This window comes from Zonotrichia leucophrys, chromosome 3 (genome assembly GCF_028769735.1).
Source record: "Zonotrichia leucophrys gambelii isolate GWCS_2022_RI chromosome 3, RI_Zleu_2.0, whole genome shotgun sequence".
In the NCBI taxonomy this organism is placed as follows: domain Eukaryota; kingdom Metazoa; phylum Chordata; class Aves; order Passeriformes; family Passerellidae; genus Zonotrichia; species Zonotrichia leucophrys.
The window spans coordinates 103,497,202-103,515,373 of record NC_088172.1 but is presented as its reverse complement, the minus strand read 5'-3'; the positions used below and the strand labels follow the sequence as shown (position 1 = coordinate 103,515,373).

At 43.6% G+C, this 18,172-nt stretch overlaps 1 long non-coding RNA gene across 2 annotated transcripts in view; it reads right to left on the bottom strand.

Annotated features, from left to right (window-relative positions):
* Nucleotides 1-4,707: 4,707 nt before the first annotated feature.
* Nucleotides 4,708-18,172, bottom strand: part of LOC135446160 (uncharacterized) — a 434,639-nt gene continuing 421,174 nt past the window's right edge. For both annotated transcript variants that reach the window (XR_010439680.1, XR_010439681.1), the window contains one exon: nucleotides 4,708-9,526. This is a non-coding gene — a long non-coding RNA (uncharacterized LOC135446160). The remainder of the gene's footprint in view (nucleotides 9,527-18,172) is intronic.

The window sequence follows — 18,172 nt, the reverse complement described above, 5'->3', positions numbered from 1 at the left end:
AAATATCTCAAACAGGCAGAGAACAGAACCTTGCTACTAAAGGTGAATGCAAATTCAGGAGTTTTTGTTTTGTTTTTCCAAAGCTGTGAAGCAACAGCATAATCCAAATTAATAACATACTGTATTTTAAGTTTTGCAGTAATAATAAGCCTTGGTTAGACTAATTCCTGGAATGATGAATGCAGTCCCCCTAGAAGAGGCTACTGTGCAAGAGGTTTAATCTCTGATTTGATGGAAATTATGGGCAGGTTGCTTCACAGTCTGCATTTTTGGTTTTCCCTTTACTTGCCCTATTTTGGCCCCAGCTCAGGAAAGAATCACTTTTTGGGAAAGTGCTTACTGGACTTACTGTGAATGTTTCAGAGCTTTCCTGAGTCACCCCTGGAGATCCTGCAGCACTGGATATGGAGAAGATGAAGGCACATTTTTCACTGATGATCATGGGCTTATGCCAGGACTAAAACTGCAGTTTAGAACTGGCCAGATAGAAAATCGTGTTTTTTAACTGAAAATTTAATGTGTCTAATTCTTCTTTATCAAATCACCTATTTCTCTGTTTTGAAGCTAATTCAATTAGGTGCAAACTTTGCAAATTCTCACCAGAATTTCCCAGCTGTCCAAAAAATTACAGCTAACCTTGAATATCTGCCCAAAAATAAAATCATTTATAAAATTATTTTAAACACATAGTAGTATATGGTTATTTAAGCTAACTATATATTTATACATGTTTATTTTATGAATACATTAATATATAGTTAAAATATTTATCATAGTGTGATTTATTATAGGGATTATACATTATAGGATATGGTATAATACAAGTAGTATTATATTGTAATGCATAATTAGTATTAGGGATTCAAGAGCAAAAAAACCCCATGATTTTTCTTTACAAAGGATAATCAAATATTGGGGGGAACAGATGATTTTACCCTCCTCCTGATACTTAGGTCAGTGGCAAAGTGTAGATTTTTCTGCATAACTTGTTTCTTGGTCTAATTGATTTCTTGTTCCTGAATGTGCAGGCAGAGCTGCCTTTCCAGGAGTGCTCTGCAGGCTTGCTGCCATGCAATACTTTGTTATCCTGCTCACACTGCAGACGTGTCTGTGCTTTGTTTGCATTTGTTTTATGGAGTGCAGGACATGAGGGTTTTGTGTCGCTCGTGTTCGATGCAGCTTGATAAGAACCAGATATTTGAAGAAATGGAGAAAAGCAGATTAAAGATTTCCTGTCCCCTCATGGCCAGTTTTCTCTTAGATGAAATGAAGGATTTGTGAGTGGGCACAAGTGAGTGATACAATCATGTTTCTACCAGAAAGTTTAACTGTATCAGTGGGCTGCATCTTAGCATTTTTGATAAAGATTGTCTTCTGAGAAGAATTAATGCATTTCTTACTCTTGCTACTGATTTCATCCACATCAGTGAGTTTAATTTGCTTGCAAAATATTTCTCAGAAGTAACTTTTCCTTACAAAGGGTGGCCATTAAAAAAAAAGAAAAAAACCTCCACAAAAACAAGCAAAGAAAAACACCTGACAACAGGGAAAACTGTGGCAGTTCTCCATGAATCTTCTTGAGCTCATACATTTTATAAGTATTTAATGTGATACCTTGTAGGAATAGACAGCAGCAGGTGACTGCAGTAACTTTGAAGAACAGCTTTTTTCTGTCACTTCTTTTCCAGCGTGGCCCAACAGCATTCCTAACAGAAACTACTTGCACAGCATCCCCGTTTCTCTCAGGAAAATCAGTATACACTGGTAATAATGCAGAGCAACATACAATTAAAAATTAATAGCAAAATGATTACATTATTCTCTTCTAGCAGAAACACCCCTGTACCCTACAACAAAGGCCTTTAGAGCACTTTGGCTGTTTTCCAGAAGAGCTGATGAATGCTGCACCTCGCCCTGCTGCCTGCTGTGCCAGGCAGGAGCTGCCGAGTGTCCGTGCAGGAACAACGGGGCAGGGGCTGGGCAGGCTCTGCTGCAGCGCCCGCCAGGAGAGGCGGCTCCATGGCAGCAGCAGGGCAGGGCTGGGGTTGTTTTGGATTATTCCACTAATCTGGGACAGTCCAACTGATAGACAATCCGTGGGGAAGCTGGGAGAGAGAGGAGTTGCTTTGCCTGACTCCAAAACAAAGGCTTTGCAGTGTTACACAGATCATTCTGATCACAGAAGTAGCCTGCATTTGGGCTTTCAGCCTGAGATAATTGACCTTGACTTTACTCTCAGCTGTGGGCACAGAACTCTTGGTGCAGTGACTTACCTTGAAGAACAGCGTGCAACTGCACAGAATATTTACTTTCTGTCTTTTTTTTAATTCTTGAAAACTGTGCACTGCAAGGACAAGTAGGCAGAAGTGTAGTGAGGGATGGAAGGTATTTTATGTGGATGAACACATGAAGAGGTGATTATGTATTGCTAAAAGTCTAATCCCTGGATAAACTACAGTTTGCTATTAATTCTTTGGACTTACTTAGCTGCTACTTAACATTTCCACGACTTAACAATTATATTCTAGAGCTAAGAGTAACTTTTCAACAAAATGTGTAGGGATTAGAAACATTGATAATTATATTAATTAATATTAATGGGAGTGACAATATTTGTAGTCATATGACAAACATAAGGAAAGCAGGGCTTTAATTTTATCAATTAATTCTGTTTCTAATTGCTTTCACTCTTCAGTTGTCAGAACGTGTTCTCCTTGCAACAAGGAATGTGTTAAGCAGGAAAAGCACAGACCAGAATTAAGGGGAAGGAGGGCTCTGTGTGTGTGTATGGTGCTGTCTGTTACCCAGAAGCATATTGAGCCTTCTCTGTGGGCTCTGGATTTTCCCTCTGTTTATTGTAAGTGCCCATCATCTGCAGGAATGGGTTCAGTCTCAGTGAGCTGGGTTAGCAGGCAGAGAGGCCGGTCAGGAGCAGGGAATGCCACTGAGTGAAGAGCTTTCCAAATTATCAACTCTTCCTTCTTCCCACACCTTCCCAGAGGTGCCACATGAGCTCTGGACAGCAAGGCGAGCAGGCCTTGGAAAAGAGCTCAGCGTGTGTGTCTGCAGTGGCTCCTCAGATTTAATACCTTTGATGGGCTCCAAGTTGTCTCTGGAGGCAGGCAGGGAGCTGCAGTCCATTGGCCTTAATCCTTCCCTGTGCTCCCGTATCTTTATACTGCTCCACCAGCTCCACGCCGTAAAACCAACACAATCCACCCTGGGCTCCCTGGTGGGAGGGAAATCCCTGCCCAGGCCCCTTGCTGAGCGCTGCAGCTGCCACAGAGGCTTCCTGGCACCGGGAACAGGGCAAATCCCCCCTGCAGATGGGCCCAGAGCCCTGAGAGGCTGCTCCTGCTCCGTGTCCCCACAGGCTGGGGCTGTGCAAACCCTGGGGTGGAAGCCTGAGAGTCCCCACGTCCTGAGACTGCTCTTAAGGCAGTGAAGTCCCCCCTGCACAGAGCCCTCACCCACAGCCATCCGAGAGGCTGATCAAACAAATAATGATGATCTCCTGGGGCAGCTGCAATAAACAATGCTGCCAGCCAAGAATGGTGCCTTTGATGGCTCTGCAGGCGAGAGCTCAGCCATCTCTCAGCTGCCGAACCCCAGCTCGCTGCCCTCACAGGCTGTGCCAGCTGCTCCTGCAACGCTTCAGGGGCTGCTCTTCCTCTCAGCTCATCCCTCCTCGCTCCTCCTCAGCACTGCAGCCCTGCAAGGCTGGGAGGATCTCACCAAGCGCTGTGCAGGTAAGGGATGCTGTCACCCAGCACATGCTGCTCTAGTGCCTCCGGCTTCTCCCAGATTACCTGGGGAAGGTGCTGCTGCCTGCTCAGCTGGGCAGATGTCGGTATCTATTGGCCTGGGGAGTTCCTCACCAACAGCCCAGTAAATCTGGGGGACTTGCTGATGAGCATGAGGGCATACCCCCAGTTCATTTGCTTCTTGTGGGCTGGAGACCTTGCCCCTGCCATTCCCTTCCTCATGGACATGCAATGCTGACCCCCACCATATCTGCATCTATGCATGTTTTTAGGATAAAATCAGGAAGCAAAATCCATCTTGTGCAAGCCACTCATTGTCAGAAGGCACTGTCAGGGCAGAGTCACATCTTCTGTGCTGGTACAAACTTTGCTTCTTCCCTATCTCCTCTTCAGGGCACAGAGTTCAGAATGAGCCCTTTTGTGTTTGTTTCCAGTGCTCTGGGGTGGACCTGGGAGCCTTTGCTTTTCCCTGTCAGGAAGCACAGGTTTAATGGATGGAACACACCAGAATTGCTTAATGAGTGCTCAGTGAATATTAATAAAAGTTTGGACGTGACTCAGGCTACAATGGCTGAGAAGTTTGAAAGCTTTGGTTCAAGATTACAGGAGGCTGTGAGAAAATATGGTATCCAGCAGCTAGCATATAGTGTGGATATTTCACTATCCAGGGATCTCTAATTACTAATAATGTACAGGAACAGTATGATATGTCCTTACAATTGCAGAATCCTTTTCAAAGATAATCTTTAATAGTTTATTTGACAACCTGTAAAATTATAGAAAATTATTAGTCTTGGGAATTACAAAATTCCCCATAGTACAGTCAAACAATAAAATTATAATTACCTGTGGGTAATTGAAATTTAACTGTTTTTTTATTGTATATTACACATCAATAGCAACATAAGTTCAAGAGTGTCCCCCTCCCCTCCTTTTTCTTTTCCCTGCAGAAGTGGGGAAAATGGACAACCCTGCTGGTATCTTGTGAGCCCTTGTCACAGAACAGAGCTTGAACAATTTCGATTAAAGCAGCATGTTCGAGACTGTCATTAGACCTGCATTAAATTACATATCTGGAATGTTAAAAATAAAGAGTACTGAAGCTTATTCACAGCTGCCTGTGGTAAAGTATGTAGCCAAGGTTTTTATTATCTTTGAAGTTCTTATTTTTCTCTTTTCTAAAACTTATTGTTTCATCAAACAAATACCTAGCACATTTAAGAACAGTGTGAGCACAGGAGCAGAATTGCTGGAGCTGGATAAAGCATTAGCGTGTTTCCATTCTGTGCTCAGTTGTATTGTTTAGTGCTAACAATGGTAATTTATCAATTATACAGGAGGGAACAAAGCCCCTCACTGTCTCACAGCTCCAGAAGTACCTGGTACAGGGCCCAAAGCTGGAGACCCTCTCACACCTCAGAAGGCACCATTTACCATGAGCATTTGCCTTGTCCCCTTGCAGTGACCCCATGGAGGCTGCTCACTGCTCAGCTCCAAGACTTCCGTGGCTTTTCTCCTAAACCTGGAAAATTATAACCTTTTTTCTTTTTCCTTTTAGACCCAGGGACCTTGATAATGAGACACCACAGCCTGTTCTTGTCTAGTTGTTGAGACCATACATTCCCTCTTGTTGTGCAATTTGTGGTGGCTTTACAGATTTTGATGCCAGCCTGAAGCACAAACCCCAAGCTTTTGGATGCTGCTCAGCCAGGAGAAACCCCAAAACATGGTATGTTTGACAGCTACTTGACTGTACAGCAGATTTGTTACACACTGCTGAGATGCACAAAATCCTCTATACAAGGATCAGACTGGCTACTTCCATTTGATTCTGTAAAGTGCTTTGTGATCACAATGTGAATATAACAGCACAAGTAAAAATATCTCTGTTTTATTAAGAGTTTCAGTTAAAGTGTTTAATACCCAGATTTTATCGTGAGAGAGCATCACAAAGACTGCGTACAACATAATGGCAAGCCAGGTATTGTTATTTTTATCATTACTATTATTTATATATGATCACTGAAGTACTAAGTGAAAACTGGGAAATGGAGTTCCTGAGTCCCACAGAGCTCATAGTAACAGCTGTTTTTGGAGGATGCAACAATAGCAGACCAGCTCTGCTTCATGGAACAATTAATGGTGCATACAGCCCAGTCTGGAAATCCCTGATCCCGAATGGGTTTTCCCATTTTCAAAAATCAAAGAGGGTAAAATTTCAGTTGGAACTCCTGCCTTTTTTTATTGTGGTGCCTCTTACTCTTCCCATTGCCTCTTTTCTCTGCCTGTTGGTGTGAAGGGCACCCCTGCACATTAGAACTGTGCTGTGTCTGTTTATCCAGCAAAGCAGCTGGGAACTCCTCATCCAAGTGGTGTCTGAATGCCTTTGCAAGGGAGAGGCACTCTGCCTTCCTCACTTGCCCTTCCCACCGGAGATTTGTAAGTGTCTTGGCCTCCTAAAAGCTAAAGTGGAGCTTTTGATTGAGATTTAAAGCGAGTGTAAATCTTTGAAAAGCAGAAAGCCCAGGAGGGGCTGTATCACCAGAGCAGTAAATGGGCTGAGCCGAGCAGGGCAGGGGCAGGACTGGCCCAAACCCCAAACTAAAGAGCTGTGACCTTGTGTGACACACAGAGCTCTGTTTGGCTTTGGCTGTTCCCTAATCCTGACCCTTGACCAACACCTGAAGGCCACAGAAAGTTTTTCTCCATCCTTATCTTGGCTATCATTCCCTGGCAGATTCCAGCTGCTGAGCTCAACACCCTAAAAAAAAGAATCTGGGGAGTTGTTTTCCACTAGGATTTATATAGATGGGATGCTTGGAAGTTAAATCTTCCAACCACCACAGTGCACCATAGAGTAAGACAAAGAGCAGGAGATAAATTTTCCTGCCTTTGAAATTCCTGCTCATGTCACTCTCTGAGCAAATTTTTACCATTTGACACTGGTGAGAAGAGCTATTCCAATGTGAGCCTCTTTCTCTGCACTGCAGTGCAGGGATGAAGCTAAGGATGAGCAATTGGAGCACTGTCAGGATTACACCCAGGTCAGATTTTTCATTCTGCTAAAAGATGCTTTTTTTGACATGAGAATCAGGAAAATACATTGATGCAATGTGTTGAAAAGGACCAAAAGGTTGTTATTTGCTCCCACCAATACACAGAGACACAACCCTCCTGTAAAGCGAAAATATTTTCCAGTGAAAACACAAAATTTGACACTGAGTGCAACATAATGGGAGAGCCCAATGGGGGCTTTGGGGAGCTCCTCAGGGAGAGGGGGCTTTCCAAGGGCTCTTTTGCTCCTGTCTGTAGGGTGAGCTCACAAATGTTTGGGTAGAGAAGGCAGCATGCATCCAGATTTTAAAAGAAATAAAATAAAAGGGATTGGCTATTTTTTTTTCTCATGGATGAGGTTATAAGGTTAATAAAAGAGTTAATCCCAGCCTGCTCTGCAAAAGGGAACAGCTCACATTTGTGAGACTTCAAAAGGCTTCAGAGTGTCTGTGTATGGATGTTGTTATTTCCTGTCAGGGCTATCCCAAGAAGATGGGGGCTGGGAGCTGATTTTTAGAAGAAGAGTTTGGCCTTTAACTAAATCAGTTGGAGTGAAAATAAAAAGGTTAGTGTAAAATTATTTTGAAAGTAAACTCCAATTCAATAAAATTCTGGGTATTTTTTTCTTTCTTTTTTTTTCCCCTGTGAAAATCTAAAATTAAAACTTACTACAGAGCAGTGGAGGCTGACCAGAGCATTTCAACCAGATGGCCCAGAGAATCTGGTTGGGTTTTTCTTGTTGTTTTTTTTTAAATCATCACATGACTTTAATTTTTAAATATGTTAATGGTTAAGAAAAAAAAAAGCCAATTTAGGAAACATTCAGAAAATTAAAACAAAAACAAAAAAAGGGAAATATAGTAGGGAGAGGAATATTATCATTTTACTGAATGGTTTGGTGGAAACATAGAAGACCTGGAGAGCATTCTGCCTGACAAACAATCTTGTGTTCAGACAGGGGAAATGTGGCCCAAGCTCTCTTGCTGAGTCTTTACTCAGCAGACAAACACGTTACCAGGGGTGCTGCTGCCCTTTTTTAGAAGTGCAGTTTTGGCACTCCCAGTTTTCAGGGATTCACTCCCCTGCTCCGTGGTGCAGCAGGGGTGGCAGCAGGCCAGGCCAGGGCCATGGCACAGAGTGCTGAGTTACAGAGCTCAGCTCTTCTCCTTGAGGGCTGTTCTCAGAGGTGCAGGACACACCTGAGCTCCAGCCCTGTGCCTCCAGCTCCTCTCCTGCTCCCCAGGCAGCTCTGCCTCTGCCCAGCCAGTGCAGCACCAGGCAGTGATTTACAAGGAGAGCTGGGTGTCCATTTGCTCCCCAGCATTGAGGGAATGATTATTGCACAGCACAGAAAATTACCTCAGGCCTTGTCAGGCTTTTCTGGAGAAATAAATAAGCCTGGGTTCCTTATACCCTTCCCTGGCTTGGTGTCCCCCTGCACAGCTGAGAGTCCACGCTCAGACACAGGGTAAATGTTACAGTCGATATCCCTCAGCAGAGAAGCTGCACTGCAATTTCTTTTTTCTACCTTTTTTTCCTGTTGCACGAGGCTCCTGTGCTACCAGCTAACCATTTCCTATAAGAAAATGGCATTGTGTTAAAGTTATATAGTGTATCATATTAAATTTTATAACAGTGCTTTGTGTTTTGAAAAGACTTTGGGGGGAAACAGCATCAATCAGGGAACCACATTTGATAGACTTGGAAGGGGCCTCCTGGGTCATTTTGTCCAAGACCTCTATGAAGCAGGAAAGCTTCTGCAAAATACCTTTCCCATAAATGTATCTAACCTTTCCTTAAAGACACTGAGTGATGGTGCCATAAATACCTCAAGCAGCTAAACCAGTCTGATTGACCTTACGATCAGAAAGTGTCTTCTAATACTGTAGAGAAGGTACAATTTTCCATTCTTCCAGCTGCAGCTAAGCAAGAAAAAAGGGCAAATACACAGTAATGGCCAACAATACAGACTGTGCAAACAGTTTTACTTTCACTTTACTGCCATCACCTACCATAAATCTGGATGTAGCCACTGATACTTGGTTTCCCAGTGTAGTGTCTGTGATCCTTGTAGTATCCATCTCACTTTGACTTTTGGAGAGCCACCATTACAGAGTGTGGAAATAAGGAAGATGGACTAGCAGCACTTTCTGATTCAGGAAGCCATTTGAAACCCGATGCTGTGTAGTTAAAGTATTTATTTCTATTCTCTATTTATTAGAATTTGTGAGGTGTCTCTTGCCAGGACCATGGGAGTAGGGGAAGCACAGGGCTTTTTACGGCTCTCTCAGAGTGTCAAAGAATAATTTTTATTCTCCCCCAATAATTGTGAACATTGAAAAATAAATACCTGGTAGTTTGGCTGCTTGTTGCTGCAACAGCAGTGCCCTGTGTGCAGCTCTGCCTTCTTTTTCTCAGTGAGTAGTAGAAGAGGTGTCATTTTGGGTAGGTGTGTTATTAAATCACAGACACACTCATTGCTGAGAGCTTCCTGAGCTGCACATAAACTATCTTTGGCTTGGATTTTTTTATCTTTTTTTGTGTGTGTGGTTGGTTTTGCTTTGTTTCATTTTGGTTTTTTTGCAAGCACCAAAAAAAGGTGACAGAGCTGAAGGCCAGTTGTTCAAGCACCTCTGTTCATCAGGTGTCCCACAGCTGTACTTCTCCCACACACAGGACTGCTGCAAAATGGGACAGGAAGGCAAGGCCTAGGAACAAAAGACACAGAGAAGATAATTTAGAAAGAATGTGGTGATGCTGGGTTAAAAAAAAAGTCAGTGACTCTGCATGTCCTTGCCCACATGTTCTTGCTGTGTCTCCTTCATGCCTTGTGCCCTTGTGCCAGTTCAGACTGGCACTCACCTGTGGGTCTCAGCTAAGTGAACATCATTTCAAGGCCTTAAATCAGCCCCCCAAAATACAGATTTTTTTAAAGACTTTTTCTATAGAGTTAACTAAATGCCACCCTTTCCCTGATGTGCAAAGTTATAAAATATTTGTCTAGTATTTAGTCACATAGAAATATGTGAAATTACACCAGAAATACTTCTCATCCAATTGTTAAGGGCAGAGGCTGCTGAGATTGTGACCATTCAACTTGATAGTACAGAACTGTAAAATACCAATGCCAAGAAAAATAGAAATACTGACAGAGCTTTTGTTTATTGTTTATATTCTCTTCAGACACTTCTTCCCATGGCATCACCAAATCAGGCTTCCCCCATCACCACAGAGTCGAGGCAGCCCCAGCTCACCTTTCCCTCTGCTCCTGACTGAAATTCCAGCTGGAAGAGCAGCCCTTCCCTACTTGAGTAAGTTGAACCCCCTCAGCATTTATTTATTTTTATGGGATCCTGGTACTCCAACCCACATGGCAAAATCAGATCCTCCTGCTCCTGCTGACCTGCTGCAGCCCCACGTATTCCCCATTTTCCTCTCAGTGCACTCCATTCCCTACATTGTAAATACTTGTTGGAGGGAAAGAGAAGCATAATTTATTCTTTTATGTTGGAAAGGAAATGAAGGCAAAGAGGGCTTTTTTGTTGTTGTTGCTCTTTTATCGTTGTTGTTATTATTAAGAGAGGGCTTGTTTAGGGTTTTTTTTTTCAGGACAGACAAGTTCTAACCTGTACATGTGAGTGCTCTTAGGTACTCCCGAAAATAAAAGCCACATTTGCATCACATATGCTTAAAATAAAAAGAAATTACATATCATAGTGGTTTTCTGATCCTATTCAGTGCACAAATGCCAATATGGGGTTCTATCTTGCAATCCATTTCGATATTTACAACAGAACATGGCATATCATTTAATTTAAATTTGCAGCATGCTCAGTGTAATTAATGCTGTGCAGTGCCTAGAAAATCCTGATTTCTTAATGTGATACAATGCCTGCATGCTGAGAGCTTTTTTTTCAAACTACTGTATCATTTTGGAGCATTAATGGGGAGGCACTGCCATTAAACAGGGAAAAAAGAGTCAAGGCCACTTGGTCTTTATGAAACTTCCGTGCAGCTCCCCAAAATATGATGCAAAGTACAGGTTTGTTTTAGAAGAGGGGGAGAGTCAGAGATTTAATTTTCCCTTGACACAGCATGATGCCTGAATAGCCAGACAGCTATTCCTAAATTATGTGCATTTCATTCCTAGGAGCTGTGAGCATTTTGAATGGGCTGTTGTTAAATACAGTACACAAGCATAAATACTCCAGGGAACAGCTAGCTGAAATTTTGGCATGAGCAGAAATCTGATGTAGTATCTGAGCATGTAATAATAATGCATATTGATTTGTTGGGAATGCTAGGAGAAGGGTTTGGTATTCTGGGATGAGAACTGTTAAACTTGGGAACATCTTGTGTGATTATAATGTGCTGTGATATTTGTATGCTCTGGGCTTGGCAGGGACAGAGAGGTTCACATAAGATTTAGACTTGGAGACTGGCAGGGTTCTCAGTTTTGGAACCAAACACAAAAAACTGAGTGCATGGCAGAGATATTTATATATTATATATAAATGAAGCCTGGAGAGATGGGGACCAGAAAGGGGATGTGTTTTGCAAGAAGGGCTGGGACCAAATGCCCTTCAAGGTCAGGAACTTTACTGCCATGGCTGCCTTGAGATGGGGTGCTTTGGGGGGCAGTTCTGTGTTTGACTGGTACCAAAAGAAGAGAAAAGTGGAAAAAAAAAGACCCAAGCAACATCCCCTTAGCATTTTGCAAGGTATCAGTTTCTACTAGACTCTACTATACAAGCACTTCTTATAGACCTGTTGATAGCAAAACAAATTCTTCAAGTCCTCTAAATAAATCTGTTTCTATACATAATGCTTCAACTTCTCTGTTCTCATCTGACACCTGACAAGTCCACCTTAAGAGTAACTGGTGCTGCTTTGAACCTCTGCAAGCACACTGGGAGGAGGGTGGGCACTTTATTGACTTGGATTGATTTTGGTAGGAAGCACATGAGATGGACTCGGTATGCGATGTCGCACCTGGGATACATCACACTCCTCAGGAACATCTGCAGGCCACCAGCAGGGCTCAAGAGGATGTGAGGAGGCCCTCAAACAACCCCATCCCACCAAGTGGGACCTCTCTGCGTGGTCACCCTGGAGAGAGGCACCAGCTGGGACTAAGTTCATCAGCCAGGTGGGAATTTCAGGGGGTGGTGCTGTGGCTCTGGTGGTGGAAGCCATGGGCTGTCTCCACAGGCAGGAACCAAAGGGTTATCCCAAAATGCAGGTTGGCCAGCATGTTGATCTCTTCCCACTGTGGTGTCAGGCCTCAAGAAGGGCTGTTGGGATGAGGGGTTGGACATTTCCATGCCTGGAACTCTGTTTTCCAGTGCTCTGGTTATTTGAGAGCATTATGGGGCAGTGAAAGGATTTGTGAACCGGCTGCTTGGTTTGTGACAAAAAAAGTGTCATTGATATTAATAGCTCTGAGCTCCAGTACAGACCTAAAAAAACCCATGGAAGTGGCAGAACAAAAGGAGACAGAGACAAGATGGCACTGAGGGTCTCCTCAGCAGGGATGCTGATTAAGATGTGAGGTGGGGGCTGTCCCGCCCGCGTGCGGGTCGGGCTGGGGAAATCTCCCTCCTCCCCCTGTCTCGCCTCCCTCATCCATAATGAGGGAAGGAATAACTTTGCAGCACACTTTGCATTGGCACTGCATGCTAACTTCATTACTGTTTGCAACAGCCTGTGCAATCCTCAGAGGAAAGGAATAATAACAAAGAAAAAAAAATGATAATTACCAAGCACATAGTTTTCATCTATAATCTTCATTTCAGGATTCACTCTTCCTGATGTCAATATTTTATAATGGAAGAATGAGATATGCTAAGTTTCTGTTTGATGGAAGTAAATTCAGATTTAATATTGCCGAGGAGCTGAATTTTTAATAGAGCAGAGCAGTTTGCAGCCATTGCAGCCCGTTTGCAGCTCCTGCCTCTCCTTTGTACCGGCTCAGCGACGTTCCCATGACCAGGCAGAAAAATGGGAAGAAGCTGCTCTGGATCTGCAGTGGGGTGACAGTACTTTGTCACTGAGCTCTGTCACGATAATTGGGAGTGTCACACAATGAGGCAATATGACACACCCCCAGTAAATGAAGAGTTTTCTAAGTGATGTACAGCCCCTGTCAGCTGCCAAAGCTTTTGTTTGCTCACGGAGCCGGGCGGCATTTCCAGGAGGAAAACCGCACTGGAGAGGCACCCTTGGAAAGTTTGTTGGGAACTGATTTCCTCTGTGTTTTTGTAAAATGGAATAGATCCCATGAACAGGAGAATACCCCCTTTTATCACACACTCCCAGCTTCCAACCTGCTGAGGACTTTCCACAAACTCTTTAGGAATTTACCTCTTTTTGTTAAATTGGGTTGGATCTCATTAATAAAAGAATGGTATAATGGAAAAGAGTTTCTAAAATTATACTGTAACCTAGAATTGCAGGATTCAGCTTTCTCTGCCTGAAGAAAAAAATTCTGAAGCATTAAACTTACTTTATCAAGCATTGCACCTGACATGCTCTCATAAATTTTACATACATTTTAACTTATTTTAATATTATGCAGGCTTGGTTTAAAATATTCCCATGAAGTACCTAAAATGAAGCTGCTCAGCCATAAATTAGAGCTAAAAAAATACTTGTCCGTCCCCCCCCCCACTCCATCAATATTTCTTTACTTAAAATCATGTGTTGTATGTAAGTTAAATTTTCCCTTGCTGAGATACTTTGTATATCTTAATAGGAACTACCACAGGCCCTGGGAGCTGTATTTCTGTAGGGTTACATTTACCCTTTTTTTTTTGCTTTTTTAGAGGTGTCTTACCTGAAAGCAGCCAGGAGTAACCCTTTGCATGCCACAGTGCAGTTAGGGCCAGGGCCCACAATTAAACATGAGGCCAAATATATATAATATATGTGTGTGTGCATGTGTGTGTATATATCTGTATGTATATCTCTCTGTGTGTGCATATATAGATATAAATATACATTTATATCACAGAATCAGACAATGGTTTGGGTTGGAAGGGACCTTAAAGCTCATCTCAAGCCTGGGCAGGGACACCTTCCACTGTCCCAGGCTGCTCCAAGCCCTGTCCAACCTGGACACTTCAGGGATGGGGCAGCCACAGCTTCTAAACTGTGCCAGGCCCTGCTCACCCTCACAGAGATTTTTTTTCTTAATAGCCAGTTTAAACCTCCTCTCCATTTGGAGCCATTCCCCTTTGTCCTGTCACACCAGGCCCTTGGAAATTGTCTCTGTCCGTGTTCCATTGCAGGCTCCCTTCAGGTACTGGAAGGCCACAATTAGGTGACTCCAGAGCCTTCTCTTTTCCAGGCTGGACAACCCCAGTTCTCTCAGCCTTTCCTCATAGGGGTGCTCCACCCCTCTAACCATCTTGCTGGCCTTCACATGTGTATATAAATATATATATATAAAGCTTTTCTCCAGGAGCAGCCCTGTAGCAGCCCCGCTGGTTGGATGGAGACCGACGGAAGCTTCCCGGTGTGCCAGCCCCAGGCTGCAGCAGGTACATCCCTGACAGCTCCTCACAAAGCTCCATTTGTGCCCCGATTTCTGAGGCTATTTCAAAGCCCAGGCTAAATTACACAAACATTTGGCTATAGACATAACAGGCCTGCTCTGCAGCGCTGTCAGCTCCCTGCCTCCCAGCCCCAGCACTCCCTGCGTGTGTCTGTCAGGCCATACTTGGGCAGCGCCGCAGCGTGCGCCGTGTCCCAGACACTGGAGTGATTATGTCTGGATGCTCCTTATCTGATGGAAAAGCCGGCAGTGCTGCACATCTGTGCTCCGAGGCTCCGCTGCTGCAGTGCCACGCCAGTATTTATTTTGCTTCTGCAAGTTAGTTTTCCTTGAGAAGCAGCAGGGGCCTTCTTCAATGAACTGAAAATGTGTATTGTATGAAGGTCTGTGGAGGGTGTGCACCATAGTTCAGTGGGCAAATGTGAACCCAGGGGATGACATTTCATTTAAACATTTGGTTTACATCTTTACATGCCAAAAATATTAATGTCTTGACTTTAGCAAACCGAATCCGGCACTTTTTTCTTTTTCGCCTTAAATGAAGTAATTATAGCCAAAACACTCTGTGGGCGTTTGTTCTTCCTTCTCATAGGTGGAGTTTCACACAGGAACATTTGGTTTCGGGGCTGGAATTGTCAGTAGCTGCTCGCTTGACACTTCCCCGTTAGTTTGTGTTGGAAAGCACCAGGAGTTTCTTTCCTTGTGTTTATTGTGTTACCCTGAGCCCTTTGATCGGGACATCTTGGATAGCAGCAAAGTCTAGCTCAGCGCCTGTTCGCTATTTAAAAAAAAGTGAAGAATATGGTTTCTATCAAAGGATCTACAAAGACAGTTAATGTAATTGAGAAGCAGAAGGGCATTTATGGAAGTGCATCTGAATGTCCTCTTCACATGTAATTGCATCAGGAATTCTACATTAACATGCAAGTGCTGTCCAAAGGGAGGGAAAAAAAAAAAGCTTATTTTTAGGTAGAAGCCCTCAGTGGGCAGTAAATTACCCATAATCTCCCCCAAACTAGCAATTAGCCCTGTTTGCTGACTACCTGAATTGTTTCACAGTAGTTCAGCACAGTCTTACCAGTTATCACCATACTTATAATCAGAGATTCCGTGAATGATTCCCGCAGCTCCACATACTGCCTGCCTAAGGTCAGCCATAATAACAAATACATTTTATTTGCTTCTTTTGGCCCTTTGGAGCTGTTTTCTCAGGCTGCAATATGTGAGGAGAGCTGGTGCTGCCCTGCTGCTCAAATGGCAAGAATGTGAACAGAGAAAGCAATTCAGAGGGGTAGGTGTGCTTTGGTATTAGTTAATATTCATCTGCTTGTGTTATTTGTTATTTATTCCCTTACAGCAGCCAGTGCTGCTCAGAGAGGGTGAACTTGCTCCCCACCGCTGGGGTTTGCTCTTCAGAAGTTCTGACACTGAAACACATTTTTCAACACGAGCCTGCAACTGATGAGTGGAAAACTGGAAAGTATGGAAACAAAAACCTATGGAGTTTTTTTCCTTAAGGCGGCTGAGCAGTTTTCATATCCCCAAATACCCATGGTTTGCCAAAATAGTAACTGAGCTTGGAAAACAGTAGCTACGTTGCCAGCTTTAGCAGTAGAAACAATCATGGGCCTACACATGCACACAAATACAAGCACACACGTCCTAGGAGCAGCATCAGGCTTAAAGAAAGAAAACCAAGGGGAAATGGAGCAGATGAAGTACTTGAAACAGAAAACAGGAATGTTTGGACCCTGAGCACTAAAGGTATATTTTTTAAGTACGGTGCACACCTTTGTGAGTAATGATTTAACTTGCATATTATTTCTCAGGCAAAATCCAATTAAATCAACATAGTGGCACCATTTAAAGCCCATTTTCAGTGCTGGTTCTGTGTCACATTACAGAGACACAGAGCTGTATTCCTGCCTCTGATCTGAGGACTAGATCTGAGGAATGAAGGAGATGGAACAGGAATTCATGCTGAAGAGGAACGACTAAGGAGTGATTCTCCTTCGTAAGTGCACTCTAGGAAGCAGAAAATGGAAAGATTGCCTTTGCCTGGCTCTGTTTAAAATGTTTCAGCTTCTTGCTTCACAATCAGGAACATCAGCTCTGTGAGCAAACTGCCTACATAAGCTACCACTACAAACTTCAGACCAGTTCTTCAAAAGAAGAACTTGTTTTCCAGAAAAAAACCCAAAACCTTGGGGTTGAACACTTTCCACCCTTACCACTCAGGCCATGACTAAGGAAAGTACAAATAAACTGATCCTGAATTAAAGTCATCCTCGTTGTGAGCACATACCTGGCCAAGGCAGGCAAAAGCAGATTGATGACCCAACAAAGTTCACCTTGTTTTCTGAGTTGAAAGCTCACACTGTTCCCTGGCAGAGCAGGCATGTCAGGCCTGCAATAACCACTGGCTACCTTGCTTCAGCCAGCATTAAACCCAGCACAATATTAACATCTTGGGGAAAATCCAGCTGGAAATGGCTTTCTAGGGGGAAAAAAAGGAAAGGGAGGTGACTGAATAGCACACCCTGTCTTTGTTTACTTGCTGATTTCACTGTAATATTAAAGAACCTGAAATTTCTCCTCTCACCTGAAAATGTTTTATTTCTAGTGTTTTCTGTTAGAATGCAGAGCTGAATTCTTGTCCAGAAAGAAGTGGCAAAGAGCAGCTGGGCTTCACCTGAAGGTAAATAAATCACCTGGTCTGGCAGAGGTTGGTCTTTCTGCTTGGTTTTACTTTGCAGGAGCTGTTTGTGGGCACATCTTCCTGTGCCCAGTGCAGTGAGTGGCACTGCTGGGACAGAGCCCTCACTCCTGTGGCACATGAATGGTCAGAGCATCCCCAGACTGGGATTCAGAGCAGCCCCACTGACTTGGATGCGGGGCAGTTGTCTTTGTGCCTCAGGGGGGTGAGGTTGGCGCACAAGAGCTGAACTTCAAAAATTTGCTTTAAAAATTTATAATTTGCTCTGATCATTTTTCTTATTTTTCTTTTCTGAAGCACTGGTAAAATTTGAAGATGATCCCCAATGATGCACTGCACAAGTGCTCTGAAATGCATCTCCTCTGGATGAGGGTGCCCTTTACTGATGATTCATTCTGGAAGCTTACTGGGCACTGAGCACTTCCAGAGTATTCCTGGAAAGAAGGCAAATGCTCCAGCCTCTGGACACTGAGCTCTTAAATTACCAAAATATTTATCACTTTATCTGAAAAGCACTTTGCCAAAATCCTGGGCTATGGTGAGGGCATTTGGCACTGGATTCATTTCTGATGAAGTTCTAGGAGCAGGCTGTATGTTTGTGTTCAATGTAATGCCCTGGCCAGTTCCATCCTGGCCCGCAGCTGCTGGGATCGGGCTCTGCCAAATTCCCGTCACCTTGGGCTTCATTAGCATGTGAAAACAGAGCCCTCTTGGCTTTGTGTCTCCCTGAAAAACCAACCACCCAGCCTCCCTTCGGCCAGGGGACTGGGGGCACTCCACTTTAAAAGGACAGCCGTTCTTTATGTTCATTTTTTTTATTGCTGCTCTTAAAAAGTTACCAGAGTGAAGGTTCCTGTCTACAGTGCTGGGGAGGAGCTCAGGAACTGCTCATAAAGGGCCCACAAGCAGAGGCAGATGAGGGACTCAGCAGAGTGAGTAAATATTTTATGGTTGAGCCCTTAACTAAGGATTCTGCATTTTGGGAGAATAAAGTCCTGCACTGCCATATGAAATATATCCTGTGCATTTCAGTGAGCCAGGGGTTGTATTTGCTACCTCCAGCCATTTTAACAGTGAGTGAAC